General features: G+C 55.1%; 1 pseudogene; it reads right to left on the minus strand.

The window, feature by feature from the left end:
* Positions 1 to 3,345: 3,345 nt before the first annotated feature.
* On the minus strand, positions 3,346 to 4,399 carry LOC119321801 (annotated as a pseudogene).
* Between the last annotated feature and the right edge of the window lie 1,074 nt (positions 4,400 to 5,473).

Here is a 5,473-nt window from a genome sequence, read left to right on the forward strand (position 1 = left end):
GGGACAAGGTCAGTGTTCGGCTCTATCACCGTAGAGGTTGCAGCCCCCGAGGCGGTGTCTAGCCATCCGTCCTCGATCTGTGCAGCCGACTCCGAATTGAAGATCGGAGCGGGCTCGAGTGCGGCCTCCAGGGTACTGTCTGGCTGCAGAGCTAGATCATGCCCGTCGTGACAGTGCGGCGCACTTGGCTGTGGCTCGAATCCATCGAAGATCAAGTCCCCGCGGATGTCAGCCGTGAAGTTCAAACTTCCAAATCTGACCTGACGGCCAGGGGCATAGCTTTCGATCTTCTCCAGATGGCCAAGCGAATTGGCCCGCAGTGCAAAGCCGCCGAATACGAAGATCTGTCCGGGGAGGAAGGTCTCACCCTGGACTGCATCGTTGATGATGATCGAAGAAGCCATCGAGCCTATCGGTGACGACACAGAGGAACTCTCAATGAAAGCACCAATGTCGGTGTCAAAACCGGCGGATCTCAGATAGGGGGTCCCGAACTGTGCATCTAGGCGGATGGTAACAGGAGACAAGGGACACAATGTTTTACCCAGGTTCGGGCCCTCTTGATGGAGGTAAAACCCTACGTCCTGCTTGATTAATATTGATGATGTGTGTTACAAGAGTAGATCTACCACGAGATCAAAGAGGCTAAACCCTAGAAGCTAGCCTATGGTATGATTGTTCTCCGTCCTATGGACTAAAGCCATCCGGTTTATATAGATACCGGAGAGGGCTAGGGTTACACAGAGTCGGTTACAATGGTAGGAGATCTACATATCCGTATCGCCAAGCTTGCCTTCCACGCCAAGGAAAGTCCCATCCGGACACGGGACGAAGTCTTTAATCTTGTATCTTCATAGTCTTGGAGTCCGGCTGATGATGATAGTTCGGCTATCCGGACACCCCCTAGTCCAGGACTCCCTCACCCACCCCTTAAAACTGTCATTTGACATATCACAATTTTCATTAGAAAAACACAATCAACCTTCAAACGGACACGGAAATGAAGATCATTGATGCATGGTTTAATAGTTTACATCACACAATCATCATCTTCCCCCTCTCATCGGCACCGTCACCAAAAAGTTGCACCTGGCGCCATCTCCTAGACCACTTCCACGTCCATCAAGCACCTCCATTGTCGTTGGTGGTGGAGTCCTCCACACCGCCATCGCCACCACCACTCATCGGAGTGTCACCTCGAAGAGTAGAGGACGCACCACGGAATATCTTCTTCCTCTCCGCGATGTCCTGCTTGTACTCCTTCCACCATATCAATTGGTCTTCATCCGTGTCCTTCTTGGATATCATCATGTGCTCCTTCTCTTCCACCATGAGTTCTTTCCATGCCTTTGCTTCTTTGACCTTGATCATCCTCTCCTCCAAGTTGGCCTTGCGCTTGGCATCTTCACGCCTTGCTTCAACTGGTGCAAGCTTCACCTCTTTCTTCTTCTCGTTGATAAGAAGCTTTGTCTCCAATGTCTTCATTGTCAATGCCTCCCTTGACTTCATCATGTGCTCTATTTTCTCCCTTGTGCTTGACGCGTCTCCGTCCATCTTCTTCCTTAGCTTATCCTTCTTGTTTCCAGCGGGCTTGTGCTCGTTCCTTGCCTTATCTTCACTATCATCCATCCTAAGCATTGCCGACTTCTTGGGTGCAGTCTCTTGATCCCTTAACTTCCACTTGTCATAAGTTTGAAGAATTTTCCAAACATGTTTAAATGGAAATGCTTTGCCCTTGGAAGCGGCCATCTCCTTGTACCTCAAGTCGGCAATTGCCTCCTACAAACCCACCAATAGCATAGTAAACATATATGTACTCACATAACAAAAGCATAAAAAATCAAAATAAATGTGAAAAACATATATGTACTCACATATTCACTCTCCACGGTTCCACTAGGCGGTGCATCCTTCACTTGGTCCATTGCCGCACTCCAACGAGCACAATGGGGCTTCATCAACTCCCACCGGCCTTCGGCTTGATCTTGCAATAGACGTCCTCTATGCGTTGCCAATAGCGTTTACCGGTTTGATCGGTACCAATGCTTGCATCCAACCCCACATGTGCCCAAGCACGAACCAAGAGAATATCTTCGTCCTCGCTATAGTTTGCTGAGCGCACGGTGGGTTTTGCAACGGCGGCGAACGCCTCCTCCTCTATCTCAGTCACCTCCTCCTCATCACCCTCTTCCTGCAAGTAATCACTAAACCCAAAGGGTTCGAGAGAAGGAGCCCCGATGTCCACCTCCGCTTCTTCGAGAAGCCCCATGAACGACGTTGGCGGGGCAGGCATTCCGTCGAGCACCTCGTGCACGACGGGCGGAGGTGCGGGGGCCGGGGCGGCCGGGGCGGGCGTCAGCTTCTTCCTGGAGGTGGTCTTCTTCGCCTTCGACGCCGCTGCCCCCTTCGGCCCAAGGGAGGGCTTCTTCCTCACCTTCGGCGCCGCTGCGGCCGGGGCGACGGAGGCGACGGCCGGGGCGGGCTGGGGGAGGACGACGTGCTGGCCAGCACGCCGCCTCTTCGTGCCGGCGGCAACCGCCAACGGTACCTCCGGTGCGGACAGAGGGAGCAAGGACGGGGCCGGCGCAGGCATCGCCGAGGCCGAGGCCGGGGGCGGGGCGACGGGCAGAGGGAGGGAGGACGCGGGCGGGCGGCCGGGGCGATGGAGGAGTCCGGCGGCGCCTCCATGGCTCGCCGCGGGGCGGCCGGGGCGACGGAGGAGTCCGGCGGCGTCCGACGGGAGGGAGCGCACGAGGGGAAACTTTCCTCCCACGCAACGACCGGTGAAGTGCGGGTTGGAGGTGGGTTTCCCTCTCCAATCCTTACTTTTACAGATTGGGAGGGCAACCCCAGATCCAATCCGTAATTTTTTTAAGGGTTTAGGGGTTCTAGTATTTGCTGTTTTTTCGTTTTAACCTGTAAAAAATGGTTATTTCTGTTTATTTGAGGGTTTAAGGGCTCTATTAGACATGCTCTTAGCGCCGTCGGAAGGGGAACCAGAGCCTGCCAAAGCTACGGGCGCTGGACACCGTCAAGGTAGGCATGGGATGGAGCAGCGGGCGTCCTCAATCCGACTAGAGGACGGCTGCGGGCTGCCGTCCATAGTAGGATTCCCCACCGCCTATCCTACAATTCAGAAGGGCAAAACAATAAAATGTACTCCCTCCGTAAAGACATATAAGAACGTTTAGATCATTAACGGGAGTGAACTTTTTTTGCTCGTGTGCAATATTAGTGATTTCTAGCAGTGCCATGACCGGCGAGTTCGTGAAACTGAAAGAGTCGCCGACACATTATACAGTTCTCAAAAGACAAAGAAATAGTAATACGTGTGATGTTAATATATTACGGCCTCCCAAGCCTGTTTCTAATTTCAGCAAGTATCGAGGGGGATCTCGTCATCAGCTCCAAGAAACCATCCGTGAGCGCGACCTTCTTGAAATTCCCATCCGCCACCACGAAGTCGATGCACTCTGTCTTCAGCTCCGGGCAGCTGTACGTGTCGGCACAGTCCAACACGGCGGCGACCGTGTCCACCGACACGTTGTCCAGCAGCCTCCGGGCGCACAGAAGCTTCAGCCGGTTCAGGGCGTACCGGTCCGCCGCGGCAAGAAGGTACCGGAGCGCCTCGTCCTCGCCGGGGTCGCCTCCAAGACCGGCGGGAAGGTCGTCCGTGTATATGAAGCGGAGCATCGCCATGAACGTCTCGGGGTCCATGTCGCGCACCGTGACGGGCGACGACGGCGAGGTGGCCTCCAGCATCGGGCCGCTGAACATCGCCTTGAAGACCCGCGAGCGGGCGGCGAGAACAGAACGGTGGGCGCGCAGCGGCGCCGCCTGGTCGTTGCCCACGACGAACGAGACGTCCGTCAGTGCGGCGGAGTCCAGCAGGCCGCCGAGATCATCTCCTATGTCCGACGGCGGCACGGCTATCCCCTGTTTCATCGGGAGGGGCTTGCCGTCGTCGACAACCAAGACCGAACACCTGACGGCTGACCGTGACGCGCCCATTGCTCCTCGCGTCGTAGTTGTGGAGATCTCTGTGGTGGACGAACTGATCGAACCCCCAGAAGTCATCATCTCTGTGGTCATCCTCAGGTGAGTTACTGAAGCCGAAGACATGCACGGCCCGCCTGTGCCACAAGAAGCGTGACGCCCCCGCCGCCAGCTGGTCGTTGCCCGCAATGGCGGCGTCGAAGATGGCCGTGACGTTCTTGGCTTCGTCCATTAGCTCGAGGTACACGGACACGAAGCTTCCGACGTCGTTCGGGTAGCAGGCTATCCGCCATTCGTACCCTCCGGCGGAGAAGATCTCGGTGTGGAAAACGTGGTCGCATGGGAACTGATCGATCGACAAGTAGTTGAGCTCGAACTCCGCGGCACCGGTAGAATCCGACATTGCCGGACGATTGATCGATTATACAAAGCTAGCTGCTACTACTGTTTTTTAGACAGAAATCGTGGGCTCCGTGCGTTAGGGTTTGGGCGTTAGAATTAACCACGATTATGTTAGCTTGTCCGGCACGACTCGTAAACATCACCGATTCGTAGCGGTACTAGTTAGCTTCTGGTATATATACCGAAAAAGGCTTTCGCCTGCTTTATATATAAAACAAACCGTTCAAGCTAAACATCCAACAAGATTCAACACAAACACACACATACATAGAGGTCTCGCACGCGCACAGAGTAATCATAAGGGTTAATAATGCTGAGGGCACAGCACAACAAGCCCTGAGAATAAAACACACTCAACACAGCAACCCGAGCAACATCTAGTCAGGCTTCGGTGGAGGGGGCAGCAGCAGGGGCGCCACGCGGAAGGCCATCGAGCGAAGGTCGGCGAGGAGGGTGTTGATGGCATCCCAGTCCTGGGGGCGGCTAAGCGCCCCCCAAAGCTGCAAGTAGCCATACATTTTAAAGATCGCGTCAGTCGCACATCGGAGAGCCATTTTCTGAATAACAAGCTTGTTGCGGATGGTCCAAAGCGTCCAGGCGAGGACCCCAACGCATAGCCATCTAATATGGCGGTAGCGAGGGGAGGGGGCATGGATCTCCGCAAGTAAGTCGGGGAAGTTGGTGTTGCACCACTGTCCACCGACCGTCTCGCGGAAGCAGGCCCACAGGAATTGGGCAGTGGAGCATGAGAAGAAGATGTGGTTAGCATCCTGCACCATGCCGCACATAGGGCACATCCCATCTCCTGGCCCATTACGCTTGAGGACCTCAACCCCAGAGGGGAGACGTCCACGGATCCACTGCCACAGGAAGATCCAGATCTTCAGAGGCATTCGAATGTCCCAGGTCAGGCTAAAGGGCTCAGGGGCTGACCAGGGTGCGATGGCGGCGTATAAGGACTTAGTGGAGAAGCGGACAGAAGGCTCCAGACGCCAAGTGAAGGAATCCGGGGTATCCTCGATGTCCATCGGCATATGGGCAATGTCCTGGAGGAGGGAGTCCGAAGCAGCCACCT

The sequence above is a fragment of the Triticum dicoccoides genome, chromosome 6B (assembly GCF_002162155.2).
Source record: "Triticum dicoccoides isolate Atlit2015 ecotype Zavitan chromosome 6B, WEW_v2.0, whole genome shotgun sequence".
In the NCBI taxonomy this organism is placed as follows: Eukaryota; Viridiplantae; Streptophyta; class Magnoliopsida; order Poales; family Poaceae; genus Triticum; species Triticum dicoccoides.